This window comes from Carassius carassius, chromosome 37 (assembly GCF_963082965.1).
Source record: "Carassius carassius chromosome 37, fCarCar2.1, whole genome shotgun sequence".
Taxonomy (NCBI): domain Eukaryota; kingdom Metazoa; phylum Chordata; class Actinopteri; order Cypriniformes; family Cyprinidae; genus Carassius; species Carassius carassius.
This window is the reverse complement of record NC_081791.1, coordinates 946291-960542: the sequence shown is the minus strand read 5'-3', so window position 1 is coordinate 960542 and position 14252 is coordinate 946291. Positions and strand designations below refer to the sequence as shown.

At 48.9% G+C, this 14252-nt stretch overlaps 1 long non-coding RNA gene, 1 other non-coding gene and 1 pseudogene across 2 annotated transcripts; all 3 read left to right on the top strand.

The window, feature by feature from the left end:
• Positions 1–7004: 7004 nt before the first annotated feature.
• On the top strand, positions 7005–11100 carry LOC132117634 (uncharacterized). The gene is made up of 3 exons (XR_009425787.1): positions 7005–7152; positions 8728–8854; positions 11029–11100. It is a non-coding gene; the product is annotated as an uncharacterized LOC132117634 (long non-coding RNA).
• Positions 11101–12482: 1382 nt separating this feature from the next.
• Positions 12483–12659, top strand: LOC132118816 (U2 spliceosomal RNA; annotated as a pseudogene).
• Positions 12660–13011: 352 nt separating this feature from the next.
• On the top strand, positions 13012–13169 carry LOC132118755 (U1 spliceosomal RNA). The gene has a single exon (XR_009425982.1). It is a non-coding gene; the product is annotated as a U1 spliceosomal RNA (small nuclear RNA).
• Positions 13170–14252: the final 1083 nt, after the last annotated feature.

Below are 14252 nucleotides of genomic sequence, written 5' to 3'. Positions count from 1 at the left end.
TTTTTCTTATTTTTCCGCTTACAGCGCCACCTAGTGGCCTGTCGCAGCGCCCTTTTACACCTGACCGCTGACTGAGCCCCTGCACAGGTGTGCCGATTTGGGTGAAGGGATCTCACTCCTTTCTGGAGTTATAGCCATTTGAGCCACCTCGTCCACACCACCTTGGCACGTTTTGAGGTCCCCTCGCCAAGGTGAATGGAAATTTCCACTTTTTTTGGATGATTATTGACAGTCAGACTCCAGAGAAGCATTCTGTGCTGATCTGGCTGGGACTGGGCCAAATACCTGCCGCTAGTTTGCAAAAGAAGGTTTTCGACAAAATCCAAAATACCCGAAAATTTAGGCAGAGCGACGAGCCAATCTGAGACCTGCATCTCGTTCGGCTCGAGCCAAGAATTCCGATGACATAAGGCACGTGGCTCTGCGACGAACCGTTTGGGAGTTACGAGCGATGCTGTACTCTCTGTCGCTGCAGAGCCAGCGTCAGGCCGATCGGGGCGAGGCCCGGTGACGTTGCAGACGGGGGAGGGTACTACCATCACACAGCGTTTCAGGTGTTTCCATCTTTGTTTGATGGTCCTTTTACATTTCATTTTTCTTATTTTTCCGCTTACAGCGCCACCTAGTGGCCTGTCGCAGCGCCCTTTTACACCTGACCGCTGACTGAGCCCCTGCACAGGTGTGCCGATTTGGGTGAAGGGATCTCACTCCTTCCTGGAGTTATAGCCATTTGAGTCACCTCGGCCACACCACCTTGGCACGTTTTGAGGTCCCCTCGCCAAGGTGAATGGAAATTTCCACTTTTTTTGGATGATTATTGACATTCAGACTCCAGAGAAGCATTCTGTGCTGATCTGGGTGGGACTGGGCCAAATACCTGCCGCTAGTTTGCAAAAGAAGGTTTTCGACAAAATCCAAAATACCCGAAAATTTCGGCTCGAGCTAAGAATTCCGATGACATAAGGCACGTGGCTCTGCGACGAACCGTTTGGGAGTTACGAGCGATGCCGTACTCTCTGTCGCTGCAGAGCCAGCGTCAGGCCGATCGGGGCGAGGCCCGGTGACGTTGCAGACGGGGGAGGGTACTACCATCACACAGCGTTTCAGGTGTTTCCATCTTTGTTTGATGGTCCTTTTACATTTCATTTTTCTTATTTTTCCGCTTACAGCGCCACCTAGTGGCCTGTCGCAGCGCCCTTTTACACCTGACCGCTGACTGAGCCCCTGCACAGGTGTGCCGATTTGGGTGAAGGGATCTCACTCCTTCCTGGAGTTATAGCCATTTGAGCCACCTCGGCCACACCACCTTGGCACGTTTTGAGGTCCCCTCGCCAAGGTGAATGGAAATTTCCACTTTTTTGGATGATTATTGACAGTCAGACTCCAGAGAAGCATTCTGTGCTGATCTGGGTGGGACTGGGCCAAATACCTGCCGCTAGTTAGCAAAAGAAGGTTTTCGAAAAAAATCCAAAATACCCGAAAATTTCGGCTCGAGCCAAGAATTCCGATGACATAAGGCACGTGGCTCTGCGACGAACCGTTTGGGAGTTACGAGCGATGCCGTACTCTCTGTCGCTGCAGAGCCAGCGTCAGGCCGATCGGGGCGAGGCCCGGTGACGTTGCAGACGGGGGAGGGTACTACCATCACACAGCGTTTCAGGTGTTTCCATCTTTGTTTGATGGTCCTTTTACATTTCATTTTTCTTATTTTTCCGCTTACAGCGCCACCTAGTGGCCTGTCGCAGCGCCCTTTTACACCTGACCGCTGACTGAGCCCCTGCACAGGTGTGCCGATTTGGGTGAATGGATCTCACTCCTTCCTGGAGTTATAGCCATTTGAGCCACCTTGTCCACACCACCTTGGCACGTTTTGAGGTCCCCTCGCCAAGGTGAATGGAAATTTCCATTTTTTTTGGATGATAATTGACAGTCAGACTCCAGAGAAGCATTCTGTGCTGATCTGGGTGGGACTGGGCCAAATACCTGCCGCTAGTTTGCAAAAGAAGGTTTTCGACAAAATCCTAAATACCCGAAAATTTAGTCAGAGCGACGAGCCAATCTGAGACCAGCATCTCGTTCGGTTTGAGCCAAGAATTCCGATGACATAAGGCACGTGGCTCTGCGACAAACCGTTTGGGAGTTACGAGCGATGCCGTACTCTCTGTCGCTGCAGAGCCAGCGTCAGGCCGATCGGGGCGAGGCCCGGTGATGTTGCAGACGGGGGAGGGTACTATCATCACACAGCGTTTCAGGTGTTTCCATCTTTGTTTGATGTCCTTTTACATTTCATTTTTCTTATTTTTCCGCTTACAGCGCCACCTAGTGGCCTGTCGCAGCGCCCTTTTACACCTGACCGCTGACTGAGCCCCTGCACAGGTGTGCCGATTTGGGTGAAGGGATCTCACTCCTTCCTGGAGTTATAGCCATTTGAGCCACCTCGTCCACACCACCTTGGCACGTTTTGAGGTCCCCTCGCCAAGGTGAATGGAAATTTCCACTTTTTTTGGATGATTATTGACAGTCAGACTCCAGAGAAGCATTCTGTGCTGATCTGGGTGGGACTGGGCCAAATACCTGCCGCTAGTTTGCAAAAGAAGGTTTTCGACAAAATCCAAAATACCCGAAAATTTAGTCAGAGCGACGAGCCAATCTGAGACATGCATCTCGTTCGGCTCGAGCCAAGAATTCCGATGACATAAGGCACGTGGCTCTGCGACGAACCGTTTGGGAGTTACGAGCGATGCCGTACTCTCTGTCGCTGCAGAGCCAGCGTCAGGCCGATCGGGGCGAGGCCCGGTGACGTTGCAGACGGGGGAGGGTACTACCATCACACAGCATTTCAGGTGTTTCCATCTTTGTTTGATGGTCCTTTTACATTTCATTTTTCTTATTTTTCCGCTTACAGCGCCACCTAGTGGCCTGTCGCAGCACCCTTTTACACCTGACCGCTGACTGAGCCCCTGCACAGGTGTGCCGATTTGGGTGAAGGGATCTCACTCCTTCCTGGAGTTATAGCCATTTGAGCCACCTCGGCCACACCACCTTGGCACGTTTTGAGGTCCCCTCGCCAAGGTGAATGGAAATTTCCACTTTTTTTGGATGATTATTGACAGTCAGACTCCAGAGAAGCATTCTGTGCTGATCTGGGTGGGACTGGGCCAAATACCTGCCGCTAGTTTGCAAAAGAAGGTTTTCGACAAAATCCCAAATACCCGAAAATTTCGTCGGAGCGACGAGCCAATCTGAGACCTGCATCTCGTTCGGCTCGAGAAAAGGATTCCGATGACACAAGGCACGTGGCTCTGCGATGAACCGTTTGGGAGTTACGAGCGATGCCGTACTCTCTGTCGCTGCAGAGCCAGCGTCAGGCCGATCGGGGCGAGGCCCGGTGACGTTGCAGACGGGGGAGGGTACTATCATCACACAGCGTTTCAGGTGTTTCCATCTTTGTTTGATGGTCCTTTTACATTTCATTTTTCTTATTTTTCCGCTTACAGCGCCACCTAGTGGCCTGTCGCAGCGCCCTTTTACACCTGACCGCTGACTGAGCCCCTGCACAGGTGTGCCGATTTGGGTGAAGGGATCTCACTCCTTCCTGGAGTTATAGCCATTTGAGCCACCTCGGCCACACCACCTTGGCACGTTTTGAGGTCCCCTCGCCAAGGTGAATGGAAATTTCCACTTTTTTTGGATGATTATTGACAGTCAGACTCCAGAGAAGCATTCTGTGCTGATCTGGGTGGGACTGGGCCAAATACCTGCCGCTAGTTTGCAAAAGAAGGTTTTCGACAAAATCCAAAATACCCGAAAATTTCGGCTCGAGCCAAGAATTCCGATGACATAAGGCACGTGGCTCTGCGACGAACCGTTTGGGAGTTACGAGCGATGCTGTACTCTCTGTCGCTGCAGAGCCAGCGTCAGGCCGATCGGGGCGAGGCCCGGTGACGTTGCAGACGGGGGAGGGTACTACCATCACACAGCGTTTCAGGTGTTTCCATCTTTGTTTGATGGTCCTTTTACATTTCATTTTTCTTATTTTTCCGCTTACAGCGCCACCTAGTGGCCTGTCGCAGCGCCCTTTTACACCTGACCGCTGACTGAGACCCTGCACAGGTGTGCCGATTTGGGTGAAGGGATCTCACTCCTTCCTGGAGTTATAGCCATTTGAGCCACCTCGGCCACACCACCTTGGCACGTTTTGAGGTCCCCTCGCCAAGGTGAATGGAAATTTCCACTTTTTTTGGATGATTATTTACAGTCAGACTCCAGAGAAGCATTCTGTGCTGATTTGGGTGGGACTGGGCCAAATACCTGCCGCTAGTTTGCAAAAGAAGGTTTTCAACAAAATCCAAAATACTCGAAAATTTCGTCAGAGCGACGAGCCAATTTGAGACCTGCATCTCGTTCGGCTCGAGCCAAGGATTCCGATGACATAAAGCACGTGGCTCTGCGACGAACCGTTTGGGAGTTACGAGCGATGCCGTACTCTCTGTCGCTGCAGAGCCAGCGTCAGGCCGCTCGGGGCGAGGCCCGGTGACGTTGCAGACGGGGGAGGGTACTACCATCACACAGCGTTTCAGGTGTTTCCATCTTTGTTTGATGGTGCTTTTACATTTCATTTTTCTTATTTTTCCGCTTACAGCGCCACCTAGTGGCCTGTCGCAGCGCCCTTTTACACCTGACCGCTGACTGAGCCCCTGCACAGGTGTGCCGATTTGGGTGAAGGGATCTCACTCCTTCCTGGAGCTATAGCCATTTGAGCCACCTCGGCCACACCACCTTGGCACGTTTTGAGGTCCCCTCGCCAAGGTGAATGGAAATTTCCACTTTTTTTGGATGATTATTGACAGTCAGACTCCAGAGAAGCATTCTGTGCTGATCTGGGTGGGACTGGGCCAAATACCTGCCGCTAGTTTGCAAAAGAAGGTTTTCGACAAAATCCAAAATACCCGAAAATTTCGGCTCGAGCCAAGAATTCCGATGACATAAGGCACGTGGCTCTGCGACGAACCGTTTGGGAGTTACGAGCGATGCCGTACTCTCTGTCGCTGCAGAGCCAGCGTCAGGCCGATCGGGGCGAGGCCCGGTGACGTTGCAGACGGGGGAGGGTACTACCATCACACAGCGTTTCAGGTGTTTCCATCTTTGTTTGATGGTCCTTTTACATTTCATTTTTCTTATTTTTCCGCTTACAGCGCCACCTAGTGGCCTGTCGCAGCGCCCTTTTACACCTGACCGCTGACTGAGACCCTGCACAGGTGTGCCGATTTGGGTGAAGGGATCTCACTCCTTCCTGGAGTTATAGCCATTTGAGCCACCTCGGCCACACCACCTTGGCACGTTTTGAGGTCCCCTCGCCAAGGTGAATGGAAATTTCCACTTTTTTTGGATGATTATTTACAGTCAGACTCCAGAGAAGCATTCTGTGCTGATTTGGGTGGGACTGGGCCAAATACCTGCCGCTAGTTTGCAAAAGAAGGTTTTCAACAAAATCCAAAATACTCGAAAATTTCGTCAGAGCGACGAGCCAATTTGAGACCTGCATCTCGTTCGGCTCGAGCCAAGGATTCCGATGACATAAAGCACGTGGCTCTGCGACGAACCGTTTGGGAGTTACGAGCGATGCCGTACTCTCTGTCGCTGCAGAGCCAGCGTCAGGCCGCTCGGGGCGAGGCCCGGTGACGTTGCAGACGGGGGAGGGTACTACCATCACACAGCGTTTCAGGTGTTTCCATCTTTGTTTGATGGTGCTTTTACATTTCATTTTTCTTATTTTTCCGCTTACAGCGCCACCTAGTGGCCTGTCGCAGCGCCCTTTTACACCTGACCGCTGACTGAGACCCTGCACAGGTGTGCCGATTTGGGTGAAGGGATCTCACTCCTTCCTGGAGTTATAGCCATTTGAGCCACCTCGGCCACACCACCTTGGCACGTTTTGAGGTCCCCTCGCCAAGGTGAATGGAAATTTCCACTTTTTTTGGATGATTATTTACAGTCAGACTCCAGAGAAGCATTCTGTGCTGATTTGGGTGGGACTGGGCCAAATACCTGCCGCTAGTTTGCAAAAGAAGGTTTTCAACAAAATCCAAAATACTCGAAAATTTCGTCAGAGCGACGAGCCAATTTGAGACCTGCATCTCGTTCGGCTCGAGCCAAGGATTCCGATGACATAAAGCACGTGGCTCTGCGACGAACCGTTTGGGAGTTACGAGCGATGCCGTACTCTCTGTCGCTGCAGAGCCAGCGTCAGGCCGCTCGGGGCGAGGCCCGGTGACGTTGCAGACGGGGGAGGGTACTACCATCACACAGCGTTTCAGGTGTTTCCATCTTTGTTTGATGGTGCTTTTACATTTCATTTTTCTTATTTTTCCGCTTACAGCGCCACCTAGTGGCCTGTCGCAGCGCCCTTTTACACCTGACCGCTGACTGAGCCCCTGCACAGGTGTGCCGATTTGGGTGGAGGGATCTCACTCCTTCCTGGAGTTATAGCCATTTGAGCCACTTCGGCCACACCACCTTGGCACGTTTTGAGGTCCCCTCGCCAAGGTGAATGGAAATTTCCACTTTTTTGGATGATTATTGACAGTCAGACTCCAGAGAAGAATTCTGTGCTGATCTGGGTGGGACTGGGCAGAATACCTGCCGCTAGTTTGCAAAAGAAGGTTTTCGACAAAATCCAAAATACCCGAAAATTTCATCAGAGCGACGAGCCAATCTGAGACCTCGTTGCAGCTGCATCTCGTTCGGCTCGAGCCAAGGATTCCAATGACATAAGGCACGTGGCTCTGCGACGAACCGTTTGGGAGTTACGAGCGATGCCGTACTCTCTGTCACTGCAGAGCCAGCGTCAGGCCGATCAGGGCGAGGCCCGGTGACGTTGCAGACGGGGGAGGGTACTACCATCCCACAGCGTTTCAGGTCTTCCAGACTTACCAAAGCCGAGATGGGCATCGCCGTGTCCGGCTTCTTCCCCGCTGCATCAAATCAACATCGCTTCTCGGCCTTTTGGCTAAGATCACGTATCTTGTCGGACGGTTGAGACTGCGATCGCCTCTTGGAGGTTTCCTGACTCGAGATCTTTTTATATCTTGAGTCACACAACTTCGAGAGGTACATTGAACTCTGCTGCTTCTGGCTCCAACAAGTTTTAAGGTAAGGTCTTTTAATTATTTATTTTGTTATTTATTATTGTATTTATTGTTGTTTTAAGTTTTTAGGCTATTGGTGCCTCCACCATGTCGGCTGCCTGTGCCGGCGTGCGGAGGCACCACAGCGTGCGTTTTTTATTCAGGCAGGTTGAGGGGAAGCTCCTTGGAATGTCCCGTATGGACTTTTCCAGGAAGCTGATCCAAAAGATCTTAGCTTTTAGATCTGACGACCTGAATTGTTTGATGACTCTGCCCTTGAACAAAGGATTTGATGTCAGTTTTAAAACCGCTTCCCTGCTTAATGACTTTTGGCAAAGGTTTGATTCAGTTTAAGCCCAGTACTCCATGTTCACTGTCGAGAAACTTTCTGATAACACACTTAAAACTGTGATTGTAAGGATGTTCAATGAAACAGTGACTGGAGATGATATTTGTGTTTGGTTGGGTAGATTTTGCACTGTTCGAGGCCAGCCTGTCAAAGTGTTAGATGAAGATGGCATTTGGACATGCTCCTGGCGAATTCCCATTAAACAATGGGAAGACGCTGGGGGCTACCAGGGCCTGAAACATCTGCCTTCCATGATTGTGCTCGGAGAGAACAGAGGCTACATACATTATCAAGGAATGCCCAAACTCTGCAGGAAGTGTTGCAGGTTTGGTCATCTCGCTGAAGCATGCCAAGAGTTAGTATGTGGGAAGTGTAGAGAAATTGGTCACAGTTTTGATGATTGTACCAATGGCAGACGGTGCAATCTTTGTGGAGAAACAAACCACCTCTACAGAGACTGCCCTAAAAGTTTTGCCAACAAGCTCAAAATGGCCGCCCCACATGGGCAACAAACGAATGAACAAAGGAAAGAGGAGGCGGTCCCTGAGGTTTTGGCGGGAATTTCAAATTCCCAGCCGGCCTCAGGGATTGGGCAGGAAGGAGGAAGTGGGACGGCCACAGGGGCGGAGGCAACGGAACAGGAAATGGTCATGGAAGGAGAGGAAAGTGAGGAAAAAACAAATTCCTCACTAGTAACTGTTTCGGATGGGGTGCAGGAATCTACCGGGAGTGAGACAGAGTGTTCACTCCCTAACGCTCAGGTGCAAAAAAGACCTGCGGGGTCTCCTCTGATTGTAACGGAGGAGAAAAAATCTAGGGCAGCATATAAGCTTGATAGTTTCGATTCGGTAGATCTGGAGCACAGGTGGCCCCTAGAGTCCCCCAATGAGGTTTCCTTTTTGCACATTAAGCTAACAGCATCGTCGCCAAAGGAGCCACAAGAGGTTTCCTCTGTGGCCTCTGAAGCGACAGGCATTTGCCCTCCTGATCCCAGCTCGTCTGAGGAAAAGGAAAGGCAAATGCAACAAGATATAACATGATTTTAATCATATCTTTGTAGTCCTTTTACTGTCTTCTGTTTTAAATGTCTTATACCTTTTTAACCCTACTGCTCATGGCCCTCACCATCTCTTCTATCAATGTAAGAAGTGTGAGGTCCACCATTAGAGCACAGAGTATTTTGTCCCTTTTAAAATCTTTTAAGTCAGATTTGTTTTTATTACAAGAGTGTTCTCTGCCCTTTTTAACTAGGTACATGAAAATGGAGGAGCTATGGTCCGCAGGAGCCTCCATATGGAGCGGATCAAATTTTAACAAAAATGATGGAGTTGCGGTTTTAATTAATAATCCTAACATCTTGGTGAAGGGCAGCACTGTGGTGAGGCAAGGCCGGGCACTTTTAGTAAATCTGACCTTTTTAGACAGGGATTTTAATGTTCTTAATGTATATGGTTTAACAGAAAAGAATGAAAGATATGAGCTTTTAGAAGACTTGCAACCCCACATGCTAGGTAGGGCCCCCCTAATGGTAGCAGGGGATTTTAATTGTGTTTTATCCAAAACAGACAGGAAAAGGGTAGGGGAGGATTTTAGAGTGGACAAAACGTCGGTTTTATTGCAGGGTTTAGTCAGAGATTTTAATTTAGTCGACTGTTTTAAAATTTTGCATCAAAGAGAGGAGGGCTTCACCTGGTTCAGTGGTGATGGTACCAAAGCCTCTCGAATCGACTACGTTTTTGCAAGGGACTGCCCGCCGACCGATGCTACATTAACCCCCCTCTTTTTCTCTGATCACATGATGCTGTCTTGCACCCTTTCACTGCCCATGGGTGTGACGGTAGGGGGAGGGCTGTGGAAGCTGAACTGTTCCCTGTTGGAAGACAAGGATATAGTTTTAGAATATAGGGAACAGTTCAGCCAATGGCAGACCCTCCAAGACTTTTACGATACACGTGCACAGTGCTGGGAGATGGTAAAGGACCGGACAAGACAGTTTTTTAGAAAGATAGGGAAAGAAAAGAAGAGTAGGGAAAAGAAACGCATGTTGGGGTTGCAGAAAAGACTACAAAGGTATTTTAATCTTTTAAATAATGGTTTTGATTTTAACGACGAAATTCAGGAAGTAAAAAAAGAAATGTCAGTTTCAGCCAATATAGAAAGTAAAGGGGTCCTTTTAAGAAGTAAAGAGAGAGAAATAGAAGAAGGCGAAAAGTGTACCAGATATTTTTTTAAGAAAATAATAACAAGGGGTGGGGGGTTAACCAGGGTTAAAACAGGGGATAGGGAGGTTAACACAACAAAAGAGATTTTAGAGGATGTGGAACAATTTTATGGGGCATTATATAGTTTTAAAAAGGTACACTTTGACACTGCAAAAGAAGTTTTAAATTTTATTGAGGAAAGGGTTGACTGTCAAAATGAGATTTTAACCCAAGATTTTAACATCTTAGAAATCCAAAAAGCTCTTGGAGGTTTTAAGAAGGGGAAGTCCCCAGGAGTGGATGGACTTCCCCTAGAGTTTTATCTAACATTTTGGGACATTTTAGGACAAGAGCTTTAGACAGTTTTTAAAGAGTTTGAGACCCTCGACAGACTTCCAGACAGTTTTAGAATAGGGATAGTTTCTTTACTTCACAAAAAAGGTGACCGGACTGACTTAAAAAACTGGAGACCCATAACACTTTTACATTTTGATTATAAACTTTTTAGCAAAATTTTAGCAACACGCATGTCAACGGCTTTAGAGGACGTGATTCACCCGGATCAAGCTTGTTCTGTGCCTGGAAGAAAGATAACAGACAGCCTAGTGCTGATCAGAGACGCCATCTGTTATGCGAGAGACAGAAATATTCGGCTAGTAGTCCTAAATTTAGACTTTGAAAAAGCATTTGACCGAGTCTCGCACCAGTACCTTTTTCAGGTACTGCAAAAAATGGGTTTTCCAAAGAGGTTTGTAGCCTGGGTGGGACTGCTGTACAAGGGACTAGTCAGCAAATTCCTTGTAAACGGGCATCTTTCCAAAACTGTGAAAATACACAGTGGTGTCCGTCAGGGATGTCCTTTATCTCCTCTCCTGTATGTGGCTTGTATCGAGCCACTGGCACAGATCTTGAGAAAGGATAAATGGATCAAAGGACTGGACGTTCCTGGGACGGGTGGACTGACAGCGACTTGTGCCTTATACATGGACGATGTTACTCTTTTAACCACGGACATTTTATCTATACGAAGAGCACTGGACTTGACTGACTGGTACGGTCGGGCCTCGGGCGCCAAACTCAATAGAAACAAGTCTGAGGCCCAGCTCTTCGGGCCGTGGGGGGACGTGGACACAGGAGGACTTGATTTGGTTTTTAAAGACAACGATTTTAAAATTTTAGGTGTTAAATTTGATAAAGAGGGTGGAGGACGGGAAAACTGGACTGACTTGCTAGGGAAAGTTAGGAAAAGACTAGGTTTTTGGGGACTAAGACAGCTGACGATTGAAGGTAAAAGTTTAATTTTTAAATCTGTGATTTTACCTCTGATTTTACTTGTCTGTTCTGTTTTTAGCCCCCCTCGGCGGTTCCTGGTGAAACTGGAGAGGGCGGTGTTTTACTTCCTGTGGGGGTCCAAGTGGGAGCGCCTGAAGAGGGAGACAGTCAAGAAAAGGCCAGAGAACGGAGGAAAACGCCTCCCAGACCCCCACCTGTTTTTAGGCAGCCGCTTCACCGCCCTGCACATCAGTTATGCCATGACCCCATCCAAAGAAAACAAGACGGCTGCAATGGTGCGATTTTGGATGGGGTCTTACCTAAGAACTTTAAAAATTTTACCAGTAGATTTGAAAACCCCAGTGTCTTTTAACTTGCCTAAAGAGTACAGTTTTATAAAAAAGTTTTTAAAGAAATAAACACGAAACACAAGTCTCTCATTTCTGTTGTGCAGGACCGGGAACCGGTGAGTCCAGTTCCGGGCCTCACACTAAGTGAGGCCAAACAAGTTTGGCGGAATGCGGCTCACCCTGCTCTCCAGAACAGGCACAAGGACTTATCGTGGATGGTGGCTCATGAGATCCTCCCGGTCAGGGCGGTTATGCACTCCAGAGGCATGGCCAAAAACCCCATCTGCCCTCGGTCCGGCTGCAATTCCCCGGAGACCGTACACCACCTGCTCTGGGACCGCAGCACTGCGCGGGACCTGTGGGCCAAGACCGGCCCCCTGTATTTCCCGTGCCTACCAGCAGGTGGGGCCCAGTTCGGGTACCAGCTCGCCATCCTTGGGGTGGGCCGGGGCTTGAAGGACTTGACGGCACAGAAATTTACCTCGCTCTGGCTCACCCTCAACGTCATCAAGGAAGCCATCTGGGCCACCAGAAACCTGCTGGTGGGGAAGCGCGTTACGGTAACCCTCCATGCTTGCGAGCTAAAGGTAACATCAATGCTGCAGGGGTACCGGACGATATTCGGACGGGGGGGGCGGGGTCGCACAGAGAGGGTCCCGGCAGGCACCGACCCTGGCTGCCCGTAGATGCACCCTCACCATTCTGGCTACGGGAACAGCGGGCCAGCGGGCCGGAGGAGAGGGGATCTCCGCTGAGCCCGTAAAGTAGCATCTCATGTCCCTGGTCTGGAGAGTGGGGTGAAGACCGACTTGATTAGGACTCACCCCCGGTCTTGCACAACAGATGGTTTTTTTTATTGGTTTTTATTCAATAAATTGGTTTTTATTGTGTATTATCAATGAAATTGGTTTTATTAACATGCATATGAGGCTTGTTTGCTTTGTAAAATTTGTATTTTACTTTTGAAACCGATCGCACCTTTTAAACACACCTCAAATATGGACTTTTAAAAACAAGCAAAACACTGTGGTTTTAATCAAATGTTTTTTAACAATGATTGTTTCTTTCATTTTACCATGTGTATTTATTATATATTATATGGCTTGTTTTAATGTGTGCTTGAAAAGAAAAATGTGTGTGAAAGTAAAAATGCAAATGGAAAAAATGTAACTGGTGACATTAAAACTCTTTCGAAAGAAAGAAAAAATCTGTTCTTATCAGTTTAATATCTGATACGTCCCCCATCCGGGGACTACATATTAAATGGATTTTTAGATCACGGAGCTGGAGCCGGGGCTTGCTCCGTCCACTCCACGCATCGGCCTGGTATTGCAGTGTCTCCAGGAACGGTGTGCTTTCCCTTTTTTGGGAATGCCATTTATTGTGACGAATAGCAGAACAAGTAATGAGGTCTGCCTTTGCAGGTCCTGTGGTTTATTGCGGACTCTCTTCTGAGGCACCCCCCTGAGGTGTTGGACTCTTCCACTAACGATGCTCCCACCTGAGGTCTCGGAGTCTTTCACTGACGAGGTGATGTATCGAATTTGGTGTGTTTGGTTAAAGGGAGTCATCTAAAACCAGCGTTGGGAAGCAGTTTCCAGGCCAGTAATGGAAGTCGCCCATCCTTCCTTTGTTGGGGTTTACGGAGGGCTAACCGTTGGTGAGGATGGTAGAGACGCAAATTGTACCTCTGGCTGGCCGCCTGGGTCTTCATTCTTACCTGGCAGGGGAGACACTATGATCAAGAAGGCGGTTCACCGAGGTTTGTCCATTGCACTCCGGCCATGCTGACCCCTGCGAATTCCCCAAATGTGGGAATCTCGACTGCATAATTTATGGTATTGGGGGACTGCGTTTGCACTCTCCCCTGAATTAACTGGTGAAACAAAGCAGAAAGATCTATCTCAGTTACTTTTTAGTATCAGAACGATGAGTCCTGCCACATGCTGGGTATGTGTTTTGAGCTCATGAAACAAAATCACTTACGCTCTTGAAATATCGGTCCCTGGTGTGTGGTTTAGTTCGAATTTTGCACAGACCTCACTTTGCAAGTCGATTGGATTGACTGCAGCCTAGCTGTAGCTGTCTCCATGTTTGTTTTTGGTTGTGCTTTTTCAAATCATATTAGTTTTTTTCCGCTTACAGCGCCACCTAGTGGCCTGTCGCAGCGCCCTTTTACACCTGACCGCTGACTGAGCCCCTGCACAGGTGTGCCAATTTGGGTGAAGGGATCTCACTCCTTCCTGGAGTTATAGCCATTTGAGCCACCTCGGCCACACCACCTTGGCACGTTTTGAGGTCCCCTCGCCAAGGTGAATGAAAATTTCCACTTTTTTTGGATGATTATTGACAGTCAGACTCCAGAGAAGCATTCTGTGCTGATCTGGGTGGGACTGGGCCAAATACCTGCCGCTAGTTTGCAAAAGAAGGTTTTCGACAAAATCCCAAATACCCGAAAATTTCGTCATAGCGACGAGCCAATCTGAGACCTACATCTCGTTCGGCTCGAGCCAAGGATTCCGATGACATAAGGCACGTGGCTCTGCGAAGAACCGTTTGGTAGTTACGAGCAATGCCGTACTCTCTGTCGCTGCAGAGCCACCGTCAGGCCGATCGGGGCGAGGCCCGGTGACGTTGCAGACGGGGGAGGGTACTACCATCACACAGCGTTTCAGGTCTCCCAGACTTACCAAAGCCGAGATGGGCATCGCCGTGTCCGGCTTCTTCCCCGCTGCATCAAATCAACATCGCTTTTCGGCCTTTTGGCTAAGATCAAGTGTGATCGACCCAGATGGATCCAACGAGAGAGGATGCACCTTTGCCGACCATGGTGGTGCGGCTGAAGAATACTGTTTGTTTACAAGTCAAGGTGGATGCAGCTGCTGACGTTAAGAGAAGATTTGGAAGAGAGTTCGTGGTTACTGAACTGTTGAGAGATATTTTTGGTGTTTCG